Consider the following 15,216-nt stretch of genomic DNA (forward strand, 5'->3'; position numbering starts at 1 on the left):
AACTTAGGAAAGAATTTCTGATGAAATTGCATGGCCTTGGAAACAAAGAAGTGTTTAGATTCTGAGAAAGTAAACGCTCCATGGTAAAGTAGATCTGATTATTTTGACCCTACAGTTTTGATTCTCTGAATGTTTACACAATGCCAAAAATCATCCCTACCAAATGTATTATAGAAAGAATTATTGTCTGGATAACAATATTATCTTGGTAACAATGACAAAATGAATGATTGCCTGAGTGTAATAAAATGTAAGCTCCTGGAGAACAGATGCTTTATTATGTTTTTGAATAGATTCTGGTCCATAGTAGATAATCAATTAATATTGAATGGATGAATGAATAATTGTGATTAGTTATTTCCCCATGCAAAATTAATTCTGTTTTCTCTGAATAAATATTGAAGCAAAAAGGAAGCAGGAAGAGGGAAGTAAAGAATGTCAGTGTGCTGAAGCATTACTCTAATGATTCACTATGGTCATCAGTGTTCCTTAGATAGATATTAGGCATATCTTGAATGGAATGGTTAGAGGGAATGCCCTTGAAATTAATGAAGATATTGTCCACAGTCATCTATTTCATTAGATCATCTCTACCTATCTTTATTCCAAAAAATTGGAGTAAGACATATAATTCTGAAATTATTGTCAGGGGCTCTGAGGGCACAGTGGTTAAAACATTCATCTGCTAACAAAAATGTCAGGAATTAGAAACTACCAGCCACTCCATGGGCGAAAGATGAGGTAGTCTGCTTCCATAAAGATTTACAGCTTTTGAATCTCTATGGGGCAGATCTACTCTGTCTTATATGGTCACTATGAGTCAGAATCTGATTGATTGCAATGGGTCTTTAAATTATCCTCAAAGATTGCTATAGTCTACATATTCTAATCTCCACTTCATACACAGGGAAAATGATGTACCCAACAAAAACACAATATGGTATGTAAGTTTACATAAAATATATCTAAAATTATCAGTTCACTTTCTTTATAGTTTACAGTGTTAGTAGCAGTACACAATTACTATCTTTTAAGAAGATTTCCCACCCACATATTGTCCTTTTTTATTTTAGTTTACTATCTTTATTCATTATGACATTTCTGATATTCAGAAATTCTCTTATCAATTTTAATATATATTTACACATATCTAAGATGTATAGATACTTATCTGTCAGTTCATTGTACTGTCATGGCTTGCATGTTGCTGTGAAGCTGCACACCATGCCTCTGGTGTTTCAAATACATCCTTGGGTGACAGGTTTGAACAGAGCTTCCAGACTAAGACAGACTGGGAAGAAGGAGAGGGCCATCCACTTCTGAAAATATTGGGCACTGAAAACCTTACGAATAGCAGTAAAGCATTGTCTAATACAGTGCTGGAAGATGAGCCCCTCAGGTTAGAAGGCACTCAAAGCACAACTGAGAAAGGGATGCATCCTCAAAGTAGAGGCCATCTTAATGATGTGGATGGAGCAAAGCTTCATTTGCTGATGGGGAACAACTTAAAATGGGAAGAAAACAGCTGCAAATTTTCATTAATACTCAGAACATGGTATTTACAAAGCATGAATCTAGGAAAATTGGAAGTTATTAAAAATTAGATGGAAAAGATAAAGATATATATATCCTAGAAATTAGTGACATTAGTGAGTTGAAATGGACTGGTATTGGCCATGTTTAATTAGACAATCATATGATCTACTATGCTGGGAATTACTAATTAAAGAGGAATGGTGAAACATTCATCATCACAAAGGATGTTTCAACATCTGTCCTGAAGTACCATGCTGTCAGTGATAGAATAATGTCCATACACCTACAAGGAGCACCAGTTAATATGAACATTATTCAAATTTATCCACCAGTGACTAGAGCCAAAGATGAAGAAATTTAAGATATTTACCAATTTCTGCAGTCTGAAATTGATCAAATATGCAATCAAAATGTATTGATTATTACTGGTGATAGAAACACAAAATTTAGGGACAAAGAAGTATAATTGGTAGTTGGAAAAAATATAGCCTAGATGATAGAAATGATGCTGGAGATAGCATGATAGAATTTTGCAAGACCAATAACGTTGTTGTTGTTGTTGTTGTTATGTGCCATTGAATCGGCCCTGACTCATAGCAACCCCTCCTTGGGTTTCTGAGGCAGTATCACTACGGAAGTAGATTGCTCAACTTATTCATTGGGAATATCTTTTTTCAACAAAATAAATGACAGCTATACATGTGGACCTTGCCAGATGGAAAACACAGGAATCAGAGTGACTGCATCTGTTGAAAGAGACTATCGAGAAGCTCAATATCTTTGTCAAAAGAAGGCCAGGAGCTCTGGAACAGAATACCAATTGTTCACGTGAAAGTTCAAGTTGAAGCTGAAGAAAAATGGAACAAGTCCATGAGAACCAAATGCAACCAGATTATATCCCACCTGAATTCAAAGGCCATCTGAAAATCAGATGACATACCAGACAATATTTGAGATGACATCAAGGATATCATAAACAAAGAAAGCAAAACGTCAGTAAAAAGACAAGAAAGGAAGAAAAGACCAAAATGGACATCAGAAGAGACTCTGAAACTTGCTTTTGAATGGAAAGGAGCTAAAGTAAAAGGAGGAAGTGATGAAGTAAGAAAAGCTGATCAAAAGATTTCAAAGGGTGGCTCAAGAAGACAAAATTGAGTAATGAAAAATGCAAGCACAAGGAGGGGACACTATGAGTTGGGTCTGACTTGACGACAAATAACAACAACAACACAGGAGTTAGAAAACCAAAAGAAAAGAGCATGCTCATTATTTCTCAAGTGGAAAGAACTAAAGGAAAAAGTGAAGCCTCGAGTTGCAATATTGAAGGATTTTTTGGGCAAAATATTGAACAATACAAGAAGCATCAAAAGAAGATGAAAGGAATACAGTGTCATTATACCAAAAAAAAATAGGTCAATGTTCAACTATTTCAGGAAGTAGCATATGATCAAGAACCAATGAATGATGTTGAAGGAGGAAATCTAAACTGCACTGAGGGATTTGGCAAAAAAAAAAAAAAAAAAAAAGAGGCTCCAGGAATTGATGGAATACCCATTGAGATGTTTCAAAAAGCTGATGCAGCACTGGAGGTACTCACTCATTTATGCCAACAAATTTGAAGGAGAGCTACATGGCCAACAGACATGAAAAGATCAATATTTGTGCTCATCCCAAGAAAAGTGATACAACAGAATGTAGAAATTATTGAACTATATCATTACTATCACATGCAAATAAAAATTATGCTGAAGGCAATTCAAAAAAACTCACACCAGTATATTGACAGAGAACTTCCAGAAATTCAAGCTGGATTCAGAAGAGGACTTTGAACTAGGAATGTCATTGCCAATTTCATATGAACTGCCTGAAAGCAAAAAATATCAGAAAGATGTTTACCTGTGTTTTAGTGACTATACAAAGGTATTCAACTGTATGGATCATAACAAATTATGGATAACATTGCAAATAGTGGGAATTCCAGAACACTTAATTGTGCTCATGAGGAACCTGTACATAGATCAAGAGGCTATTGTTCAAACCGAATAAGGGGATACTGCAAGGATTAAAATCAAGAATGGTGTGTATAAGGGTTGTATCTTTTCACGGTATTTATTCAATGTGCATGCTGAGCAAACAATCCAAGAACCTGGACTATATGACAAAGAACTCTGCATCAGGACTGGAGGAAGACCCATTAACAACCTGCAATATGCAGATGACACAACCTTGTTTGCTGAAAGTGAAGAGGACTTGAAGAACTTAGGGTTGAAGTTCAAGGACTACTGTTTTCAATATGGATTACACCTCAACATAAAGAAAGCAAAAATCCTCAGAACTGGACCAATATGCAACATCAAAATAAATGGAGAGAAGATTGAAATTGTCAGGGATTTTATTTTACTTGGACCCACAATCAACACCCAAGGAAGGAAGCAGCAGTCAAGAAATCAGAAGTCCTACTTCACTTCATATCTTCATTACATATCTTACTGATATGTAGGTATTATTCATGTATTCTAAATAGTAATATTTTATGTGCATTTGATGCAAATACCTTCTTTCAGTTTGTGGCTTATGTTTTTTATATTTTCTACCATGTCTTTGGTGATCAGAATTCTTACTTTTAATTAAGAGAATTTATCACTCTTTTCCTGTATAGTTTACTCTAGACACAAATGTTTTAAGAAGTAATTTATTACACTGTGCTCATAAAGATAGTCTGGTATATTCATTCAAATAATTTATTAAGTACTCACTTTGTAAAAGGTATTTTTCCAGGAATTTGGGTGCATCCATTTCATAAATAGATATATTTATGAAAGCTGTTTGTTTGTTTTCCCATTTATGCCTTTAATTCACCTGAAGTTCATTTTTTTTTTTTGCTTATGGTTTAAGTAAGAATCTATTTTGTTACTTATTTTTCATAAGTATAATCAGTTGTCAGAGCATTGTTTAAATAAAAATTTGTCCTTCTTCAGTTGAACTTCAGTGCCACCTTTGCCGCATATTAAGTGTTGATATAAATGCAGAAATATTTTTGTGCTTGCCCTTCTGTTACGTTTTCTCTTTTGAAACCTTATACCATTATCACATATTCTTAATTACTGCAAAATTATAATTAGCCTTGATAGCTTGCAAGAAAACCTCCCCAATATGTCATTCCTCAGAAATATTTTGCATACTCTGAGCCTTTTGTTTTGCCATATAAATTTTTGATCAGTTTATCAAATCTCACATTAAAAAAAATGTTACAATTTTAATCAGATTTGCATTTTATCAGTAAATTTGGGATAAACTGGCTTTTTTATAATATCTATGAACATGAGTGTTTCCTTTTATAGGATTTTTTAAATATATTTTTGGTATAGTTTTATGACTATCTTTAAAAGTGTCTTAGACCATTTCTTAACCATTAGTCTTCGATAGCTACTATATATTTTGCTATTTACAGAGCTGTTTTATATAAATGTTTTCTCATTGTTTCTAAAACAGAAGTGAAGTCAATTTTGTATACCTTATCACATTCCTAGGAGCTCTGGTAGCGTAGTGCTTAAGGCACTTGACTACTAACCAGAAGGCTGGTGGTTCATACCCACCAGCCACTCCTCGGAAGGAAGGTTGGTCAATCTATTTCCGAAGTGATACTGCCTTGGAAACCCAAGGAGGGGTCCCTAGGAGTCAGGTCTAACTTGATGGCACATAACAACAACAACAACAAGATCACATTTCATGTTTATATATTAATTCTAACACTTTATAGAGTATTTATGATTTTCTACATATGAAATTGCATCATTTGTAAATCATTAGACTTTTATTTCTTCCTTTACAATGCTTGCATATATTTTCTTTTCCTTCTTTCATATTTTGTGATGGTTAGGAACTCCAATATATCTTAAGTTGTGTATTTATTTACAGCTTAAACATATATATGTATACATTTTATACATATTTTTATACATGCATTTTATACATATATACATTATGCATATTGTTTCTAACATTTTCACTTTACAATTGGACATTTCATTTGCATTGCTTTTTAATAGGATCTTACATTGAAGTAAGTTTTCTTTATTTTATTTTCAGTTTTTTTCTTGTATCATGAATGAGTGTTAAATTTCCTTTAAAGATCACAGAACAATAGAGAATTAATTTAAATTTGCACTTTGCTAATGTGATAAATCACCAAATCAATCAAATTTTGTGAGATTAATCTACAAAAACAAGCAAAAAAGCCTCAGTTGCTTATAACAGCTCTGGTATATTCCCATCGTATTTGACTATAGTACTATTCCACATTGTCTTCATTCCAGGATCTATGCTGGTAGATATGGTGATGAAACAGCCAGTATCTTGAACATTGTTGGGTTTTGAAAAAAGGAAAAACCATCATGGGAAAGCCCACATTCCCTCTTAAGTTTCTGCTGTCACTTACAGTAACATTCCATCAGGTAAAGCAAGTTATGTGCTTAAACTTGGCATCAGTGGGATGTGAAGTATAATTCTCTTTAAAGTTGGGTCATTAGCATACAAAACAGAGTACTTCCTACCAACATATATTAAGAGATTTTTCATTGCTAAACCAAACTTAAGTCTTCTAATAAATTCAATTTGATCATTATTTTAATAAATTTCTAGATGCAGTTTGCTAATTTCTTGATGAATTTTCATCTATGTTCATAAGTGAAATTGTCCTGTATGTTAATTTCTAATGCTGTCCTTTTTTGTTTGAGGATTAGGATAAAATAAGTTTACTAAAATTGATGGACATTTTCCAATTTGGGGGAGGGTTTCTGCAAAACTGATATTTCACAGTTATATTATGTCCATGCATTTTTATTTTTTTCATTAAGATATGTTTTAATTCTATTTTCTTAATGATTTTATACATTTTTAATTTTATTGTGATGAAATATTTTATACTAACCATTTACACTTTTTGTATATTGTTAATTTTCATTTATATCCCACATATATTCCATGTTGTTCTGTTGTCTGTTTATGTCTCTGTCAAATTATTCTTACTGGGAGTTGCTTTTATTAAAACTTTAAAAAGAACTTATTGGAGATTTACAAAGATGGCAGAGTAGGTAGATAAACTACCCAGCCTCTCTACAAAGAAACAAGAAACTAACCGAAATGGACACAGATGGAAATCCTGGGACACTGAGCTTCAAAAGAAAGGATAAATAAGGGGATTAAATAACAACTAGGCAAAGAAACTGAATGAAAACAGCAAATAAGAAGACAAATGAAGATGTGGGTTGTTGACTTGTTTGATGATGCCACCATTTTGACCAGATTACCTGCCCCCGGCTGATTTTTAGGCTGGCAAGAGCTCCTTCTGATACCAGGTATCTTGTTCCCAGCTACTTTTTGTGCTGGTGTAAACTTTTTCCAGGTCCAGACTCTCTTCACCCAGACATTATATTATGACTAAAGGGTCAATCCAACCAGAGGACGTAGCCATACTAAATATTTACTCGCTAGTGAAAGAGCCCCAAAATACATAAATCAAACTTTGACAGAACTGAAAAGAGAAATAGGTAACTCAACAATAATAGTAGGAGACTTTAATATATCACTCATGCTTACAACAACAAAGATACTTAACAAAGACACAGAAGAACTAGCAATACACTCAACCAGCTTGACCTTATAAACATACAGAACATTTCACCCAACAACAGCACAATATGCATTTTTTGCCATGTACATGGAACTTTTTCCAGACTATACCACAGGTTAGGCCAAAAGCAAGTCTCAATAAATTAAAAAACTTCAAAATAGTGTAAAACATCTTCTCATATCACAATGCTATAAAATTAGAAATCAATAGGAAAATCAAGGAAAGACAAGCAAAGCCACTCAAACTGAATAATAACCTGCTTAACCACTAATGGGTTATACAGGAAATAAGAAATAAAATTTAAAAATTCCTTGAATCAAACAAGAATGAAAATATAACATGCCACAAACTCTGAGACACAGCAAAAGCCATGGTCAGAGGGCAATTTATAGGAATAAAGGTACACATTAAAAAAGAACAAAAAGCCAAAATCAGCAAATAAACCTAACATTTGCAACAATTAGGAAAAGAGCAACAAACTAAGCCTAGAGTCACTAGGAGAAAAGAAATAATAAACATACAAAGCAGAACTAAATGAAGCAAAATAACAGAAAATGAATAGAAAGAGTCTATAAGACTAGAAGTTGGTTCTTTGACAGTATTAATAAAATCAACAAACTACTGGCAAATTTAACAAATGAAAAAAAGGAGAAGATACAACTGACATGAATAAAAAATGACATCGGTGACATCAAAATAGAACCAACTGAAATGAAAAGGATAATATCAGACTACTAAGAAGAAACATACTCTAATGAATTTGAAAACCTAGAGGAAATGAGCAGATTTATAGAAATACACCCCTTACCTTAATTAACACAAACTGAGGTAAAAAAATACTAACAGGCCTATAACAAAAGAAGAAATTTCACAGATCATAAACTGACAACAACAAAAATGTCTTGGTCCTGATGGATTCACTGGCAAATTCTAGCAAACATTCAGAGAAGAGCTGACACCACATCTACTCAAACTCTTTCAGAACATAGAAAAGGAGGTAAACTCCCAAAATCATTTTATGAAGTGAGCGTAATCTTGGTACCAATGCCGGGGGCAGGGGGAGGGAAACTCACTAAGAAAAAAATTATTGATCAATATCCCTCATGAACATAGATGCAAAATTCTCAACAAAATCCTAGCCAATAGATTTTAACAACATATTAAATTAATTAGATATCATGACCAAGTGGGATTCATATGAGGTATGTAAGGATGGTTCAATATTAAAAAAACAATGAACATAAGAGCTCTGGTAGTGTAGTGCCTAAGGCACTTGGCTGCTAACCAGAAGACTGGCAGTTCAAACCCACCAGCTACTCCTCGGAAGGAAGGTTGGGCAATCTACTTCCATAGTGATACTGCCTCGGAAACCCAAGGAGAGGTCGCTATGAGTCAGGTCTGTCTCAATGGCACACAACAACAATATAAAACAAAAACAAAAAACTTACTGGCATCAAGTTGATTCTCCTTATAGTGACCTCGCCTTGGGTTTCTGAGGCAGTATTTCTGTGGAAGTAGATTGCCCAATATTCCGTCCAAGGAGTGGCTGGTGGATTTGAGCCACTGTTTTCTGGTTAGCAGTCAAATGCCTTAAGCACTACACCACCAGAGCTACAAAGAAAAAAAAAAAAAGTTATCATATCAATAGATGTAGAAAACTCATTTGACAAAATCCAACACTCATTTCTGATAAAAATTCTAAACAAAATAGGAATAAAAGGGAAATTCTTCAACATAATTAAGGCCATATATACAAAAACAACTTCTAACATTATTTCTCAATGGGGAGAGATTGAAAGCATTCCCCTCACAAATGGGTACCAAGCAATGCCCTTTACCATCTCTCTTGTTCAATATTGTGTTGGAAGTCCTAGCCATAGTAATAAAGCAAGAAAAGAAAGTAAAAGGCATTCAAATTGGCAAGAAGAAGTAAAACCATCTCTATTCGCTGATGTTGTTATCCTATACATAGAAAACTCCAAATTCACCAAGAAAATGACTGGAACTAAGGGAAAGGTACAGCAAAATGGTAGGGTACACGATCAACATACAAAAATCAGTTGGATTACTTTATACTAATGAAAACTCTGAAAAGGAATTCAGGAAAGCCATACCATTTACAATAACCACCCAAAAGATAAACTACTTAAGAAGAAATCTAGCCAGAGACACAAAGGACATATACAATAAAAACTACAAAACACTATTTAAAAAAAAAAAAGACCTACATAAATGGAAGACAATACCATGTTCATGGATAAGAAGACTTAACATGAAAATGTCCATATTACAAAAAGTGATCTACAGATATAATGCCATTTGATCCACATTCCATCATCTTTCTTTTATTGTTATTATTGTTGTTGCTAGATGCCATCAAATTGGCTCTGACTCATAGAAACCCTATGTACAAAGAAACAAAACATTGCCTGGTACTGCACCATCCTCACAATCCTCGGTATGCTTGAATTCATGGTTTCAGCCAGTGTCAATCCAGCTCACTTAAGGTAGTGTCCTCTTAAGCTGACCCTCTACTTTACCAAGCATGATATACTTCTCCAGAGAATGATCTCTTCTGACATTACCAAAGTAGTTGAGATAAAATGTGGCCATTTTCTCTTCTAAGCAGCATTCTGGCAGCACTTCTTCTAGGACAGATCTGTTCATTCTTCTGGCACTCTGTAGTATTTCCAGTACTCTTTACCAACACCAAAATTCAGAGGTATCAACTCTTCTTTGGTCTTCCTCACTCATTGTTCAATTTCTATATGCATATGAAAAAAAAAAAAAAAAGTCACTGCTATCAAGTTGATTCCTACTCAGCAACCCCCATTGGGTTTTCAAGGCATTAAATCTTTACAGAAGTAGATTTCCCCATCTTCCTTCCCTAGAGCAGCTGGTGGGTTTGAACCACCAACCTTCTGATTAACATCCAAATGCACTGAAAATTTCATAACTGTGGTCAGACTTACCTTTGTCTTCAAAGTGACATCTTTGCTCCCTAACACTTTTGCAGCAGATTTGACCAGTGCTATATAATGTCTGATTTCTTGACTGCTGCTTCCATAGGTGTTGATTGTGAAACCAAGTAAAATGAAATCCCTAACAACTTCAATTTTTTCTCTATTCATCATGATGTTGCTTGATGGTGCAACTATCAGGAATTTTGTATTCCTTATGATGAAGTGCAATCCATACCAAAGACTGTAGTCTCTGATCTCCATCAATATGTGCTTCAAGCCATCTTCACTTTCAGCAAGCAAGGTTGTGTCATCTGTGTATTTCAGAGTGTTAATGAGTCTTCCTCTAATCCTGATGCTGCATTCTTCTTCATATAGTCCAGTTTCCCAGATTATTTGCTCAGTATACAGACTGAAGAATTATGATGAAAGGCTGCAATCCTGATGCAACATGTTTACTGATTTTAAAGCATGTGATATCCTCTTTTTCTGTTCTAACAACAGACTTTTGGTCTATGTACAGTTTCCTTATGAGCACAATTAAGTGTTCTGGAATTCCCATTCTTCACAATTATATTAATAATTTGTTATGATCCACATAGTTGAATGCCTTTGTATAGCTAGTAAATCACAGGTAAACATATTTCTGATACTCTTTGATATCAGCCAAGATCCATATGATATCAGCAATGAAATACCTCATTCCATGTTCTCTTCTGAACCCAGCTTGAACTTCTGGTAGTCTTCTGTCAATATACTACTGCAACCATCTTTGGATTATCCTCATCAAAATCTTATTTGTGTATGATACCTTGTTCAGTGATTTCCACATTCTGTTGGATTACTTTTATTTGAAATGGGCACACGTATGGGTATTTTCCAATCAGTTGGTTGGGTAGTTCTCTTCAAAATTTCATGGTATTAATGAGTAAGCACCTCCAGCACTGCATCCATTTGTTGAAACATCTCAATGGGTATTCTGTCAATTCCTGAATTCTTTTCTTATTTTTAACCAGGTCCTCCAGGCAACTAGGACTTCTTCCTTCAGTACCATTAGTTCTTGATCATATGCTACTTCCTGAAATGTCTGAACGTCAACCAATTCTTTTTGGTACAGTGACTCTCTGTATTCCTTCCATCTTCTTTAGATGCTTCCTGTGTCATTCAATATATTGTACATAGTATCCTTCAATATTACAACTCAAGGCTTGAATTTTTCCTTCAGTTCTTTCAGCTTGAGAAATGCTGAGTGTGTTCTTTCCTTTTGGTTTTCTAAGTCCAGGTATTTGTACATTTCATTATACTACTTTACTTTGGCTTCTCAAGCTGCAATTTGAAATCTTCTGTTCAACTCTTTCATTTCATCATTTGTTCCATTCACTTTAGCTATTTTCTGTTCGAGAGCAAGTTTCAGAGCCTCTTCTGACATCCATTTTAGTCTTCTATTTTTTTTTCCTGTTTTTTAATGACCTTTTGGTTTCTTCATGTATGATATCCTTGATGCCATTCCATAACTCATCTGGTCTTTGGTCATTGGTGGTCAATGCATCAAATATATTCTTCAAATGGTCTCTAAATTCAGGTGGCTATAATCAAGGTCACATGTTGACTGTCATGGACTTGTTTCAATTTTCTTCAGCTTCAGCCTGAACTTGCATAAGAACAATTGATGGTTTGTCCTGCAGTCAGCTCCTGGACTTGTTCTGACTGATGATAGTGTGCTTCTCCATCTCCTCTTTCCACAGGTGCAGTTTATTTGATTCTGTCTATTTCTTCTGGCATGGTCCATGTTTATACTTGCTTTTTATATTGTTGAGAAGAAGGTATTTGCAATGAATAAATTGTTAGACTTGCAAAATTGTATCAGCAATCTCTGGTGTCATTTCTATCACCAAGGCCATATTTTCCAACTAACCATATTTCTTTGTTTCCAACATATGATTCCAATTACCAGTAATTATCGATAAATCTTGACTGAATCTTTGGTCAATTTCAGACAGCAGGAGTTGGGAAAAATCATATTTGTTTCCATTTTTGGCTTTAGTGGTTGGTGCATAAATTTGAAAAAAAAAAAAAAAAAGGTAATATTAACTGTTTTCCTAGTAGGCTTATGGATATTATCCTGTCACTTACAACATTTTACCTCAGAATATATCTTGAGATGTTGTTTTTGACCATGAATGCAATATCATTCCTCTTCAATGTGTCCTTCCTGGCATAGGATGCCTTAAGATAGTCTGAATCAAAATAGCCAATACCAGTCCATTTCAGCTCACTAATGCTTAGGATATCCATCTTTATGTGTTCCATTACATTTTTTACAACTTCCCATTTTCCTAGATTCAGAGCTCATATATTCCACATTCTGATTATTAATGAATGTTTGTAGCTTTTCTTCCCATTTTGAGTCATGACTCATCAGCAAATGAAGGTCCCAAAAGCTTTACTCCATCCACATCATTAAGATCAACTTTACTTTGAGGTGATAGCTTTTCCCCACTTGCATTTTGAGGGGCTTCCATCCAGAGTGGCTCATCTCCCAGCATTTTATCAGACAGTGTGTCAGGACTCTTAATAAAATTTTCCAATAATATATCAGGCAATATTTCACAGCTATTTCTAAGGTTTACAGTGGCCAACTTTTTCAGAAGTGGATTGTGCCATCTTTCTTCCCATTCTGTCTTAGTCTGGGAGCTCCACTGAAACCTGTTAGCCATGGATTGTTGTTGTTGTTATGTGCCGTCAAGTTGGCCCCAACTCATAGCGACCCCTCCTTGGGTTTCTGAGGCAGTATCACTACGGAAGTAGATTGCCCCATCTTCCTTCCAAGGAGTGGCTGGTGGATTTGAACCACCAGCCTTCTGGTTAGCAGTCAAGTGTCTTAGCCACTATGCTACCAGAGCTCCCGCCATGGATTACCCTAATGGTTTTTAAACCCTAATGGTATTTAAATACCAGTGGCATGACTTCCAGCATCATTACCGCACATAAGCCACCACAGTATAACAAACTGACAGGCAAATGGCCAGCCACTTAGGGAGATGCAAATCAAAACACCAGTGAGATATCATCTCACACCAACACAAAATTCAAAGAACCAGAAAACCAAAAATTCTGGTGATGATGTAGAGACTAGAACCCTCATACACTGCTGGTGAGACTATAAAATGATGCAATCACTTCCTTAAAAAGTTGGAATAGAAATATTATATGATTCAGCAATCCCACACATAGGTGTATACCCTAGAGAAATAAGAGCTGTAACATACACTGATAAATGAATACTCATGTTCATTGAAGCACTATTCAGAAATGAAAAAATATAGAAACAACCTAAATATCTGTCAACAGAGAAATAAATCAATAAATTATGGTTAATATACATAATGGAATACTACACAATATTAAAGAACAATGATTAATCTGTGAAACATCATCTTTTAACATAGATGAATTTAAGAGAATTTGATGCCGAATGAAATTATTCACTCACAAAAGGGCTTATTTCAGGTGAAAGCACTGTTGTTAAAATGTCAAGCAAAGGATTTCACAGAGAAAGAAATATTTTTTGATAGTTACCAGGGGTGGGAGTAGGAGTTCTGGTAATGCAGTGGTTAAGGCATTGAGCTGCTAATCAAATGGTTGGTGGTTCAAACTCACCAGATGCTCCACAGGAGAAAGATGAGCCAGTCTGCTCCTGTAAAGATTTCCAGCCTTGGAAATCCTATGAGGCAGTTCTACTCTGTCCTATAGGGTCACTATGACTCATAATGGACTTGAAAGTAGCGAATGAGGGGTGAGAGTGGAAGGGAAGTTCACCACTAACTAGGGTAGACACATATTAACGTGGGTGAAAAAAATACTTATATTTTCAATATTAATGTTTCCTTATTAATTCTTTGTTTTCTATTTAATTAACTTCTGCTTTTGTTTCCTTCATTCTTTTTTTCTTAGATGTCTTCAGTTGAATTCTTAGCTCAACTTAATTTTAATCTTTAATTGTCTTCTGACAATATTGCCTATATTTTATCTATAATTGTTAGTTTAACTTAATCACAAAAGATGTGATATGTAGTGTATTCATCATTGTTTAATTCTAAATCATTCTTTTTAGAATTTATTTGATCTATTCTTTTGTTGTTCCTAATATACACAGCAAAACACACCAATTCAATAATTTCTACATGTACAATTTAGTGCTATTGGTCATAGTCTTCAAGTTGTGCAACTATCCTCACCCTCCTTTTCTGAATCATTAACATAAACCGTTTCACTTTAACACAAACTCATTGCCCTCTAAGTTTTCTATCTAACCTTTCTGGTTACTGTTGTCAATTTGATCCCACATAGGTAATTGTTAAAAGAGTGCGGTGCTCAAAGCAGACATTCTTTATTCATTAAGCTAAATAATTGTTTGGTTTTAAGAAGACTTCAGGGAATATTTTCAGTTTAATGTTTAAAGATTATCTCTGGAAAATAGTTTCTGAGCTTCATCTAGCCTCCATGGGTCCAGAAAGTCTGAATTCCATGAGAATTTGAAATTGATGAAGTCTTTTGATAAACAAAAGTTTTAATCGTTATGAGGTTCCATTTAATTATTTTGTCTTTTACTGTTGGTGCTTTGGTTAATATATTGTATAATCCATTGTTCAAAGCTAGGCCCAATAACCTTGTCTCTGTATTTTTTTTTCTAAGAATTTTATTTTCATAACTAAGTCCTTAATCAATTTAAACTTGTTTTTGTATTTGGTATGAAGTCTGAATCCTGATTAATTACTATGAATGCAGAAATTCAATTTTCTCAACACGAATTATTAAGAAGACTTCATTTTCCCCATTGAAAATGACACTATGTCAAATCTTAGGGCTTTTATCAAAACTCAGTTGACCACAGATATGTGGGTTTCCTTCTGGACTCTCAAGTCTATTCCATTGGTCTATATGTCTATGATTATACCAGTACTGGGCTATTTTAATTACTGTGATTGTTGTTGTTATGTGCCATCCTGTCGGACCCGATTCATAGAGACCCCTCCTTGGATTTCCGAGGCAGTATCACCACGGAAGTAGATCGCTTCATCTTCCTTC

This window comes from Orycteropus afer, unplaced genomic scaffold, assembly GCF_000298275.1.
Source record: "Orycteropus afer afer isolate SDZICR_OR568_19922 unplaced genomic scaffold, OryAfe1.0 scaffold00116, whole genome shotgun sequence".
NCBI lineage: Eukaryota > Metazoa > Chordata > Mammalia > Tubulidentata > Orycteropodidae > Orycteropus > Orycteropus afer.